Raw genomic sequence first — 13,603 nt, 5'->3', positions numbered from 1 at the left:
GAGCCTGATTCCTCATCTGTAAAATGGGATACACCAAGGGTGTGACTGTGAAGAATAAAATAAATAATACAAATAATGCACTTAACACAGTGTTGGGCACTGAATAAGCAATTAATAAATCATCAGTAATCTGAGTAATTATTTCATGCCATAGATGTTCCAGTTCCTAGCAAGTAGCTAAAACCGTACACGTGAAATCCTTGAATATGAACAAAGCATCTATGCACTAATACAACCATGGACAAGTTCAATAATTCCCTCCCATCTTTCCCTAACCACTGGACAAAGTTTATACTTTACCTGCTCTGGGGACAATTGATATTTCAGTTTCCAGTGCTGTCAACCTGGTGTCTTTCATGGTCACTGAAGAGAAAAAAATATATATATATGTATATATATATATAAAATAATCTTACAATGAAGTAAAATCCAGACGCAATCAGAAGGGAGTTTAGGGTTCATCTGGGACAACTTCTTTTCTAGTCTCTCTCTGACAGGTGGCCATCTGATTTCCGCTGGAAAGAGCACTATAATCATTGGAAGCACACGCTTCCCCCATCTACATTTCTGAACAGCTGGTTGCTGGAAAATTCTTTATAGTTTGCTGAACCTGTAATGTCTGCCGATATGCTATACTGGTGTTATACACACATGGACAGGATAGGCTCTAGAACTAAAGAGTTCCGTGTTGAAATCCAGGCCCTGCCACTTAATCCGGTGTAGCTTTTGACTATTTAAGCCTTGAGCACCTAACTTTTCCTTACCTCATCTGTAAAGCGAGAATAATAACAGCATCCACCTTATAAGGTTGTGTGAGGATTAAGCAAGATGATGTATCCCAAAGCACAGTGTGTGGCACAGAGTAATTATTCAAGAAGCTCTGGAAGGCAAGGATAGTGTTATCTTGTCCCAACCAGCAGTAACAGTGCAAGGCACAAAGTACTTAGTGGGCCCACATCACCCATCACAAACCACATGCCCTCTCTCCCTTTCCATTACCCTGCACCAACAGCCTTTCAGCTTCTCAGCCAAGCCACACTCTTTTCCACTTTGGGACGATGAACATGCTGTCCCTATGCCTGACAGAATCTACTTCTGCCTCCCAAGCTAACTCTTCATCCTTAAAAATCTCAGCTTAAACATTCACTTCATCAGAGAAGCCTTCCTAGGCCTCCTATCCCCCCTCCTAGACGAGGTCATGTCCCCTATTATATACTCTTACCAAAAAAAAAAAAACCAAGCCTCCGGCCGTTGAGTCAATTCCAACTCCTAGTGACCCTATTAGCAGCCTATATTTCTGCGTCACTTATCATAATCCAATTAAATAAGTACAATTAATTATTGAACATGTCTCTCCCACTAAAATAGAAGTTACATCCAGGGAGAGACAGTAGCTTGTTCAGTACTGTACCTGCAGCAGCTATCACAGTGTCTGGCACTTGTTGACTAAATGACTGAGAGTCAAAATATCTCTTAAATAAACATGCAAAGCCTTCAAAACAGCACAACCCAAGTCTAACCCTTCTACATGACAAGCATAAAATATCTGAGTACAACTATCAGTTCTCTATCTCATTATAATATTTTACTTTGTCTTCTTGAGCCACCCTTTGATATCTTCTGTTCAGCTTTTACTTCCTTTCTTCCGTTCACATTAGCTACTCTACGTTCAAGAGCAAGAGAATACCAGAAAGATGTTTACCTGTGTTTTACTGACTACGCAAAGACATTCAACTGTGTGGATCATAACAAGTTATGGATAACACTGCAAAGAATGGGAATTCCAGAACATTTAATTGTGCTCATGCAGGGCCTGTACATAGACCAAGAGGCAGTCGTTCAAACAGAACAACGGGATACTGTGTAGTTTAAAATCAGGAAAGGTGTGTGTCAGGGTTGCATCCTTTCACCATACTTATTCAATCTGTATGCTTAGCAAATAATCAGAGAAGCTGAACTATATGAAGAAGAACGGGGCATCAGGATTGCAGGAAGACTCATTAACAAACTGTGATATGCAGATGATACAATCTTGCCTGCTGAAAGTAAAGGGGACTTGAAGCACTTACTGATGAAGATAAGACTACAGCCTTCAGTATGGATTACACCTCAACATAAAGAAAACAAAAATTATCACAACTGGACTGATATGCAACATCATGACAAATGGAGAAAAGACTGAAGTTGTCAAGGATTTCATTTTACTTTAATCCACAATCAACACCCATGGGAGCAGCAGTCAAGAAATCAAACGTATTGCACTGGACAAATCTGCTGCAAAAGATCTCTTTAAAGTGTTAAAAAGCAAAGATGTCACTTTGTGGACAAAGGTGCACTTGACCCAAGCCAAAGCATTTTTAATCTCACATGCACGCAAAAGCTGGACAATGAATACGAAAGATTGAAGAAGAATCGACGCATTTGAATTACTGGCGTTGGCAAAGAATATTGAATATATCGTGGACTGCCAGAGGAATGCACAAATCTGTCTTGGAAGAAGTACAGCCAGAATGCTCCTTAGAAGCGACTGGTCCCTAGAGAAGGATATCATGTTTGGTGAAGTAGAACGTCAGCGAAAAAGAGGAAATCTCAGCAAGATGGACTGACAGAGTGGCTCCAACATAGCAACAATTGTGAAAATGGTGCAGGGTAATGTTTAGTTCTGTTGTACATAAGGCTGCTACGAGTTGGAACTGACTTGATGGAGCCAAACAACATCATTTACCTCATTTTTTCTTACTTCTACCCTACCTTCTGCCCCAACTATCTCGTATTAAATATCTATGTTAAATAAGAATAGACAGGTAGTCCTCAACTTACAACACATTCGAGTTACAACGTACTGCACTTATAATCATCCTTTTTTTTTTTGGTACATCTTATCATTAGTAATATGTACTACATACAATGTTGCAGCATGTAATTTGCTGATGTTATTCTCAGTGTTCACTCACAAAAGCTTATTTTAGGGTTTACTGTTGAAAACACTGCTGTATGTATTTAGTTTTCTAAACTAAGTCAGGGGCTTCAGTTTTTTGAAAACATGGATCCAAATGCTGATCTCTTTGCTAAAGTCAACAGGCAGATTCAGGAAGCAGTGAGATGTTACAATGAAATATGTGAAGGAAAAAGACCAAACAGACAACTCTCACTAATTTTCTGACTAGAAACCCCATCCCCATTCCCAGGGATAATCCAGATGTTCCAGAACCTTCCACAAGAAGAGTTATTACCACAACTGAAAAAATGCCAACACAGTCCAACTCTTCTTCATCAAAGTAAATTTTTATGATTTGTGTGTTCTTTTACATATGCATGTATATATTAAAATATATCTATACAATCCTTCCAACCCCCAAAGACAAAGATCGGATTTATAAAGATATGGATAATAACAGGCAAGACTAATGAAAAAAAGAAAATGAGGTATTTGACTTATGTCAGAACTGACTTAAAATGGAATCACCAGAACAGAGCCCCGTCGTAGGTCAGTGACTACCTGTAGATGAAAACATTCCAGTTTGCTTTTGACTGTATTTAGGTAGAGTCTGATCACTAGACTGTAAACTTTATGAGGACAAAGACCATCTGCCTGGTGTACCAATGGACACCCAGGGCCTCAACCAGTGCTGGGCACACATAGGCAAACATATTTTTTGTTCTAGTCACCTAACATTTCATCTGGTTGAATACAGAACATAAAAGCTGACTCTCATACAGTATATACACTTAACTACATTGAGCACTGAAAAGCTTGGAAATAAGCACTTAGATATACAATCCTGGTCAAAGTTAAACTACAGATTGAGCAACTATATTTAACAGTTAAAATCTCTTGATCCCAATGATAGTTCCATGTGGAACACATTCTAGGCATTAAATACCAATGGTTCTCAGGAGCATACGCAAGCAATGTGTGTAGTGCCATGAGGCAGGATGGCTTTTCAGAAAGAGAGTGCTTGCCCAGTCACAGTTACTCCAACAAGTCACAGAGCTGGAATTAAAACGCAGACGCCTCTAATCTCCAAGAATCTTAAAACTGACTATTAATCTAGTGAGTCATACAGTCTTCCTCTTGCAATTAATCCCAGATGGATCTTCTACCTGAAAAGAAATATCTAAGGCAAGGGTAAAATTAGGATATACACAAGATGAGGTCTTGTAGCCTGTCCAGCCGAGATTACCATCCTAGATAAAGGCACTACTATAGGAAATCAGAGTGTTTTTGTCCAATGTCCAGTGTTCAGACTTTAACTTCTTTGTCTTTACCCGATAAAGATGGTAATGGTAATAAATCAGCATCAATTTTATGTTGGTATGTCAATGGCTACCTGCTATTATTTATATTTTTAGTTGTTTTTCACTTCTTCGCTTACATTTAAATTTTGCTCTATGGAAGTACTGCTTAGTAAAATCATTCTGGTTAATAAAGTGAGATATGGCATAACCACCTGATGAAAAGTTAGGGGTAGAGAAGACCCATGAAAAATGTGTACCTCTAAGGGTATATGGATGAAAACACCTCTTACAGCACAACAACAGTGTCAATCCATGTTTAATTTCCAAAAGCCAAATTCAGAGATACAGTCCTCCACATCTAGACCTCTTCCTCTTTGATATTTTGGCCCAAGAGTTATGTTCTCATCTACATGCAACACTGTAATTATACTTCTACAAGCAGGCTTTTTTAATAAAAACAAAGGGTATGTTTGAGGAAGAAGATGAAGGCTCTATGCTTTAGTATTCTGAGACTAAACAGATGCACAGAGTATATATAGGTCAAGTTGTTTTCAGAGTTTACCTCAATGAGTTTCATTCTTCAGGTGTTTATAGAAAGATGGCTGCTATACCTGGGAATACACATGAACCTCAGGTTAACAGTCATATAGAACAGTCATTAACAGGACCTGTATATATTATTTTCTCATATCTCTGCCCTAGACAAGATACTTTTATCATGTGCATTACAAACTGCACAAGGGCTAAAGCTATGCATACTTTTATGAAATACTAGTGGCAGGTTATCTAAAATGCCACTAGAAAGTATTTTATCTGAAAATATCAGTTGAATACTCAAGACTTTAGGAAAACAAGTGTTGTCTGTGACCTAGAAACTACCCTAGGATTCCTCAGAACTGTAAACCACATAAAATAGGTAGCTGTGTACAAAATTGCCTGATTTTGTACATACTTGCCTACGATATAAAAATGCAACTATAGGTGTAAATGAAGATAGATGTCTCTTCACTGAAACTTGTTTTCTATATTGTTTTTACCTATAAAAATTAAAAGAAAATTCAGCTGCGGATTCAGACTTAGATGGACTCATTCATTACTCAGAACAGTACAGGCAGGGCAGAATATTATGCTAATATTTCAGTGCCTCAGTAAGTCTTAAATAATTTCTTAGGGTAACATTCTATCAAATGAACAAAGTTGCCTTCAGCACAAATGCAACTAAAAAGAGTGAAATATATGCTTCAATTCTCCCTTCCTACTCACGTAAGGAACCACATACAGAACTGACAGGAGAAAAGAGGTAAGAAATGCTACTTGGTACATAAAACAGCTGAAGGTAAAACTTGCCAAAATTTGTAGTCATGTGTGATTTAAATGGTCTCAGCAGTTGTAATACTTCCCAAGGTCATATGAATGGGGGGAGGGAGAGTTCCAACTTGCCAGTTTCTCCATTCAGAACTTTCGCTATTAGGGGCCTTAATGGACAGTCTGCTGCAGCTATACCTTACTCCAAAAATGAAGAATCCTTGCCTATAGAGATGGAGCTTGACTGAGGTAAGGTATATCTCTTTTATAAGTAACATTTCATATGGTCTTTCTATTAGCATTAACAAATTATTTGTTAGGGAAATACAAGCCAGACAGATACCATGTGTTTTGAACCGTTACTATAAAGAGTTCCCCCTAAAAGAAATTTGAGGAAACTGAGGCTTCTTTAGGTTTTAAGTTCACAGGGCTAAAATAAAAACATCCCAGGGAAGAAAGGAGCAGGGCTTGATAATCCAAGACAGTGGTTCTCAATATATGGTTCTTGTAAACCAGTAGCATCCACATCACCTGGGAACTTGCTAGAAATTCAAATTCTCAGGCCTCACCCCAGAACTCTGAATCAGAAACTTTGGGGGTGGGACTTTCCAGGTGATTCTGATGCCCACTAAAGGTTAAGGACCACTGGACTAGGAAAAAGAAATACACACACACACACATATATATATATACATACAAACACACACACACACACACACGTATATGCTTTGAGGTTCAGAAGGAAAAGAAACCAGCCAGTCCATAAACCTTAAAAGAAGGGGGGGGCGCCGGATGAAATTCTGCCAGGCACTAAAGGTATCAGCACAGACTGAACACAAAGCTTGACAACGATTTAGCAGATTACATACATGAGTTCCCTGCTTCTAATTTTTTTTTTTTTTAATGTGGCTCCTAAAGTGGAATTCCCAGTGAAGTGTAAAGAATCTTCCAATACAGAAATTTAACAAAATTATTTATATTACAAACAGTATATAAGTCCATCTTTAAAAGAATCAGGACTTTCTTACCTACTGGTTTAAAAAAAAGGATTTATTCTTAATAAACACCAAGCCCTTTTTTAAGAGCAGTAATCTATCTAGAATGATCAGCTGGGGCTCAAGCTGGGTCCATGAAACCCCTGAAGCTGTGTCCAAAATTTAGTTATCTGTGTGAACGTTTTTGGTGGTGATGGGAAAGGAAGGGTAGACGCAGGGATATTTGGCCCATAGCTTCTAACAGATTTTCAGAGAGGGGCTGAGCCCTCCCCACCAAAAAAAAAAAAGTTAAGAACCACTGACCTGTGTGTTAGTTTTAGAGATTAACAGATCAGGCAGTTTATCACAGTGGAAGAGTAAATGTTTCTGCTCTGGAGTCAACTAAATAGGGTTCAAATCCCAGCTCAGCCACTCACTATGACTCCAGACAACTTAAGTCCCTAAACCTCAGTTTCTTCATCTCCCTATCCTGTATCCTAGGCTGTGGGGAGAGTAAATAGAATAAATACATGTAAAATACTTATCAGAGTGTTTGGCTCATAAGTACTCAATAAACAGAAATTGTTATTGTTATAACAATATTACTAACTAAACAAAACGTATTACTAGGTATTAGCAGTCTCTCAGTTTAACAACTGGTTTTTGAAACATTGATAAAACCATTTTATAACTCAAACTGGATACAGTTCATGTTCTTCCTGTGTACTGCAAACTACTCAAAGTAGCACAGGTCTTAATGTTTGCAGACATTAAGGTTACCACATTTGTTCCTCCTTATCAGTCTCCACTGTGTCCATCACCAATAGAAGATCTATTGGTCCATTACCAATAGAACGTCAAAACTGTTCCCTGTTAGTCAAACGCTTCCTGGCCTCTACTGCCATTCTATCTACTTCAGAAAGCAACCTGTGAGTCCTAGGCCAGTAACTACCATGCTTTGTTTTATACTAAAGCTGGATTGGATTTTTAAGGCACTTTACTAATTAGATGGCAGTTTGAATTCATTCAACCTGAAAAAATACTGTTACCTTTTGCTACTTCCCATATAACAAAAGTTAGCATTGCCCAGAGAAGGGGCAAGAAGAAATCAGCAAAATCTAATACACACACACATATATGCACACACATACATATATATACACACATTAAAAAAAAAAAACCCGTTGTCATCGAGTCAATTTCAACTCACAGTGACCCTACAGGATGGAGAAGAACTGCCACATAGGGTTTCCAAGCAGCAGCTGGTGGATTCAAACTGCCAACCTTTTCGTTAGCAGCCTGAGCTCTTAGCCACTGTGCCATCAGGGCTCCATATATACACATATACACACACGTGTATATAATTTATTCTCTCCCCTGCTTGAAAATAGACATTAAATTACTATTTCTACCAACTATTTTTTTTTTATAGGCTCAAAACGTAAATCAGAGAAAGAATAATCTCAAATTGCTGACGGCTAGGCCTCTTTCAGACAATTTAATTTTTAATTAAATTAAAAATGAGTATTTTACACAAACTAAATTATATTAAATCATTACCACTGATGATGTAAGGGAAAAATTCTCAGATCGTCCCACTTCGTGATGTCCACCCACGGTAGAGAGGTTTCAGAGGAGCATCCAGACTAAGACAGACTAGGAAGAAAGGCCTGGTGATCTATTTCTGAAAATTAGTCAATGAAAACCTTATGGATCACAACAGAACACTGACTCGCTTGCTTTGGAGACATCATCAGGAGGGATCAATTGCTGGAAGAGGACATCATGTTTGGTGAAGTAGAGGGCCAGCAAGGGCGAGAGGGATCCTCAGTGAGATGGATTGGCAAAACAGCAACAACGATGGACTCGAACATGCCGGCGATCATGATGATGACTTTTCATTCGGTTGTACCTGACGTCGGCATGAGTCGGAGTTCACAACGGCAATCTATCTATCTATTGCTGTACTTGGCTCATCTGCATCCAAGAATATCCAATAATTTTAGGAGAAGCTAATTTTAGTCCACTATGGCCCTGGAACCTGGAAAAGAACACACCTGTACTCTAACTTCTAAAGAAGACAGAGCTGTAAGATCAAGTCGGCTCTAATTCAGAGCTGAAAATTCACTATGGCCCTGGAACCTGGAAAAGAACATACCTGTACTCTAACTTCTAAAGAAGACAGAGCTGTAAGATCAAGTCGGCTCTAATTCAGAGCTGAAAATTCACTATTACTCAGAGGTTAGAAGCTATTTTAAGGAATGCCCCTGCAATAAACTATAAATTAAAATTAAAGAAAAAAAAAAGCCAAATCGGTATTTTAAGCCAGTAGTCCTCAATCTCTGGTGCACATCAGAATCACCAAGGGCTCCTTCCAAAATACAGTATATACAAAGACCGAATCTTTAGGTCTACCTGCTATGGGGTCGAGCATCTGGGCACAGGGGTTCTGATGAACGCTACAGTTTGATATCCCCTGTCTCTGGCAATGTCATTATTCATAAATACTGCATAAACAAGTATACATTTGTTTTGCCCCAGTAAGACTATTCAGTTTCATCTCACAAATGAAAGCACGCATGCACAGAGTGCATCGCATTACATCCACAACAGCAGCCGCATCTGACACCTCTGGTCTTAATTCAGCGAAAAAGAGTACAACTGAGTCACAGGATTTGAGACATTTCAATTTAATAAAAACAAGTAAGAAGCTGGACGCCACCTTCTTTCTTACTAGGAGTTTAGGAACATACCAAGGCTTTATGGCACCAGGAGATGCAGGAAGCAAAGAAAGCTGACATCATCTGCCCTTCAAGGCACTCGAAGTAAGAGTATTCTGAATAAGATATTAACTTTGGTAAGAGGATATTTTCCATTTACATCTTCTATAAATATTCCTTAAGTTTATACCAGGTGGTTAAAGGAGATTCTGCAGCTCCCCAAGGCAATAGCAAAGAATGTTTCAGTGTTTCCGAGGAGCCTCGAGCCTCGTTCGCCTGATACATGACTGTTAAAGGTACATTTCCCTGCAAAACCCTAAATCAGCTTTCACATTTGCATATTCCAGGCTTACTCAGGAATGTTCAACTTAAGAATCACAGGTGGTTGCTCTGTAAATCAAGGGTTCCCAGCAGATTAGGTTTTATAATGCTTCTTGAAATTTACAGCTCCACTTTGCCAGCATGTTTGAATTCACATGACTCCAAGTTGATCCCAAAACTATAAATCAAAAAGTATCTCAGAAGAGTATTATTCTATTTTAGTACTTTTACATCTTACTGTATGTAAAGTGAAATGCTATTTCTAAGTTTTCTATAAAAAAAGCCTAGCAAACATTTTAGCAGGACTCCTTTTTGCAGTGAGCTTATCAGTTTTATAAAAATATCAAACACCTTCCAGCCTAATTTAGACTAGCAAATTTACATGCACAACATTGCCATCCCAAACAAAAGCTAACACCTCCCTTCAAAATTGAACACATACACAAGTATGCACAAACCCTGGCCAACTGATTGATTCTAATCAATTAGAATGACAGAACAACTATCAAATAACAGATAAATGAGAGTTATGGGGGTGTCAATAAAGACAGGAGCATAGTCTTTGGAATCAGACATGGATTCCAGTCCTGGCTCAGGTACTCCTAGCAGGGTCACATTGGGCAAGTTGCCCTAATCTCTCCGGGTGTCTCAGTTTTTTCATCTGAGGAATGGAGGTATTAACAGTGGCTGCTCTTCCCTTTGTCCTGAAGACTAAAGGAGATGATCACTGCAAAGCACTTCCACCATGTCTGGCACACAGACAGCACTCCATAAACGTTAGATGCTGTTATTAGTTAGGAGGACCGCGCCCCCTCCCAAATCCAAAACACACGAGCAAAACTCTGTAAGAGGAAACACAAAGAAAGAGCTTTAATTTTCAAAGGTCTCTCTGACTGCAAGCTCTTCATCCCCCTAGTTCCTCAAATGAATGAATGAGCGCCTAGGAGTTCCTCTGCGAATAGCTGTCTCTTAAGAATCGCCTCTGCTGACTTTAAGGTAACTGTCTTTCATTGTCAATTAAACACCCACAAGTACACCAGGAGCAAGACACTCCAGTCAAGCAAATTTCAGTGGTGACACCGCGTCCAAGCGAGTCCCCAATGCCCACAGGCAGCGTCCATTCATTCTCCCCACCCCCACCTCCGACCCATCACATCAAGTCCTAGGACCGCCCCCCCTCCCCGGCCTTTCCCTTTCCCGCCGAGTCTCTCCCCGGCCCTCTGCAACCCGCGTGAACCTGTCACCCCACCAAGCGAGGGGCTAGCAAAGGGGTTCATCTCACCCCTGCCCTCAGCACGGCGCCCCGGGGGTGCAGCCGTTCCCTCCGCCGCCGAGGAGAGGCGAAGTGTCTGCCCGGCCCGCCTCTCCTCCTCAGGAGCCCGCCAGTCCCTGCCGGGCCCCGCCGGAGACAACGCGTAATAAGAGGGAGGGGAAAGCTCTCCGAACCCCCCTTCCCCGGCTCCCCTCCCTAACAAGGGAGCCCCTTGCCCCAGCCCCCTAGAGCATCCCAGACTGTGGTCATGGTGCCAGGGCTGCCCCGAAAAGCCCCCATGAAGAGGAGGGGGAGACACCCCCATACTCACCCACAGTCTCCTCCCCCTCAGCTGTTTACCTCACAGTTCCTCCAGCCTACAGGGCGCCGCCATCTTGAACGTACAGCACCTCCCCCCGTTGTGATCTGTCAACGATAGACTGCAGCTTCCGCCACGGAAAAGAGTCCCCAGAGGTGTCTCGCATCCTCCTCAAAACAAATAACAGATGGCTGCGGTCGGCATCTCAGTTCGACGTAAGAGGCCATTCCACTCATTACTGAGAGTGATAACTGGCCAAAAAAACAGTCAAGGAGAATTTTTAAGTTAAGGGGGCGGGGACAGGCGGAAGGATCCCAGAAGGAGTCCTCTGAGAGATCTTGTGACTCCGAGGGAGGCAAAAAGAAGGCCCGGCGCGGCGGGAGGAGCCACACGAAAAATCGGAGGGGAGGGGCGGGGAGGGACCACGTGACTGGGTCGGGCGGGAGGGGGCTGTGGAAGAGGAATAAACAAGTTCGCCTTCGCTGGGTGTGGTTGGAGAGCCTTTTTACCTTTACACTGTGCCGTTTTTCCCTTCCCAGACCCTGGTGCCCCCGGGATCTGCCCGTGGTGTGTCACAGAACCGCGATCTTATTTTCCAAAGAGCCAGTGGGCCACGCGTGGTGAAGGGGCTGCTTTTGAACCTTAAAGGAGTTGCAGCTCACCTAGGGAACTGCAAAAAGCTGGACAAAGGCAACCCTCTTTCCTTTGCAAAATATTCGCAAAAGCCCCACGTCTGGGATTCTTTGAAGAACCGAACAGGATTCTACTCTCAACTTGCTAACACTTCAGCCCTGTGATAGACCATCTAATCAGAGGAGGCCAGCTTTACAGTCAGAAAACCTTAATTCATTTCCTGCTCTACTGCTTCCTAGCTGTGTAAACCTGGGCAAGACTTTAAACCCTGCAAGCCTCAGTTTCTCCCTCTGAGAAATGGGCAGGATAACATGCATAAAATTAGGATTCAGGGAGATAAAGTGTGGAAGGTGCTTAGCTCAGGGCTCTACACATAGAAAATGCTCAGTAGAGGTTGGCCCTGATCATGAGGCAGGATACGATCATGTATCTGATACAAAGCAGTCTAGGAGATGGGCAGAGAATGAAATAAAGTCTAAACATGGTGTCTGAGAGGCTTTTTGAAGGAGTTGGCACTGGGCTGGGTTTTAAAGGAAAGGTAGGTTTCATGGAATAGAAATGGGAGGTGTGGTTGGGAAAAGAAGAGCATTCTAGGCATAGGGAAACAAAGCAGCAAGAGCCCGGAGGCAAGCATGCTGGGCTGAGTTATGGGAACAGCAAGTTTTGTCATGGGAACCAATTGGGTCACAATGCAATGCAGCCTATGATTAAGTAGCAGATATGTGACTGGCCAGCACAGTGTGTGCTCTCAGAATTCTGAGAAGGCCCAACATGGTCCAGGGTATGGCAGCGGTTAGCCCTACAGGGCTTCTGTGAGGAACCGGAAAAATGCACCCTCTCTGGGCTGGTAGCCCACATGAGCAGAGCTCAGGCTGTATTTCAGCCCTGTACTCACTCACCTGCAACCCTTGAACAGTGGACCACCTTCGTAACCACAGGACTTGGGCCACACAGTTTCATGGAGGAGGTGGGAATTCAGCTGGGGATTCAACCAGTCTTAACATCATCATGGGGATAGCTGGAGGAAGCCAGCAGTTCTAGATTCAAACAGACATGAGTTTGAATGCAGGTTTCTGCTGTTGTGCTAACTGGTAAGCCTTCATGTCCTCATCCGCAACATAGGAGTAATAACAATGCCTACCTCATGGGGATTCGGGGTGAATTCAATGAGATAGTAAGATATAATTACCATAGGGCCTCGCTTAATAAATGTTTGTTCTGTTGCCATGTTAACTGTGCTTAACCATCAGCATCCATCCCTCCCAGGAGTTGGTCCACCAAATGCTGAATTCTTCTGTGTAGCCATCCAGGCAGAGTCTGCTTAGGGTTCAGAGATGGAATGGTTGGAGAGGAGGGAGGTCTGGGTTATCCCAGTTCCATCCATCAATCCACAAACCATTTGACAGGAATGGACTCCTGCTTTTGCATTCATACCAGGGCCCAGACTCAGGAGCTTTCAGAGATTCCTGAGACCACTAGTGACTGGGAGAATTAGGGTTAAGGAGTGGGATGAGGGGAAGCAGGCACCACTCCAGAGCTCTGATCCAACAGTCCCCAGTTTCCAACTCCCTTCTGTGGCTCGGGACCTCCTCTTGCTAGAACGTGTCCCTAGTGGAAGAAGCAGTGATACACTGAGCTCATCAACTTCTGGCTCTCAGGGGGGCCATAACAACACTGTTACTGTTTATACAGTGTCTGGAAGAAGAATGGTAATTGTTATTTCAGTATGGACCACCAGGGAATTGTAAGAAGAGGCTTAAAGAAACAGGCAGAGACCATCTCCCACTCTGGACCACCAGGGCATTTTCCGCTTCTCTGCCATTGTTTCTGACATTTGTTA

The 13,603-nt window shown here is 41.9% G+C and overlaps 1 protein-coding gene across 16 annotated transcripts in view; it reads right to left on the bottom strand.

The window, feature by feature from the left end:
• Positions 1–11,394, bottom strand: part of TSC1 (TSC complex subunit 1) — a 61,516-nt gene extending 50,122 nt beyond the window's left edge. For 4 of the 16 annotated variants that reach the window (XM_064291266.1, XM_064291265.1, XM_064291263.1 and 1 more), the window contains exons 1-2: positions 11,143–11,393; positions 301–363 (exon numbers count right to left, since the gene is read on the bottom strand). The gene's annotated coding sequence lies outside the window, so the exon portion shown is untranslated. Of the gene's footprint in view, positions 1–300; positions 364–4,801; positions 4,851–8,078; positions 10,402–11,142 lie in introns of all 16 variants that reach the window. The other 12 variants (XM_064291252.1, XM_064291254.1, XM_064291256.1 and 9 more) reach the window with 5 other exon arrangements.
• Between the last annotated feature and the right edge of the window lie 2,209 nt (positions 11,395–13,603).

This window comes from Loxodonta africana, chromosome 9 (genome assembly GCF_030014295.1).
Source record: "Loxodonta africana isolate mLoxAfr1 chromosome 9, mLoxAfr1.hap2, whole genome shotgun sequence".
In the NCBI taxonomy this organism is placed as follows: Eukaryota; Metazoa; Chordata; class Mammalia; order Proboscidea; family Elephantidae; genus Loxodonta; species Loxodonta africana.
Note: the sequence above shows the minus strand (reverse complement) of the source record. Positions and strands in the feature narration are given on the sequence as shown.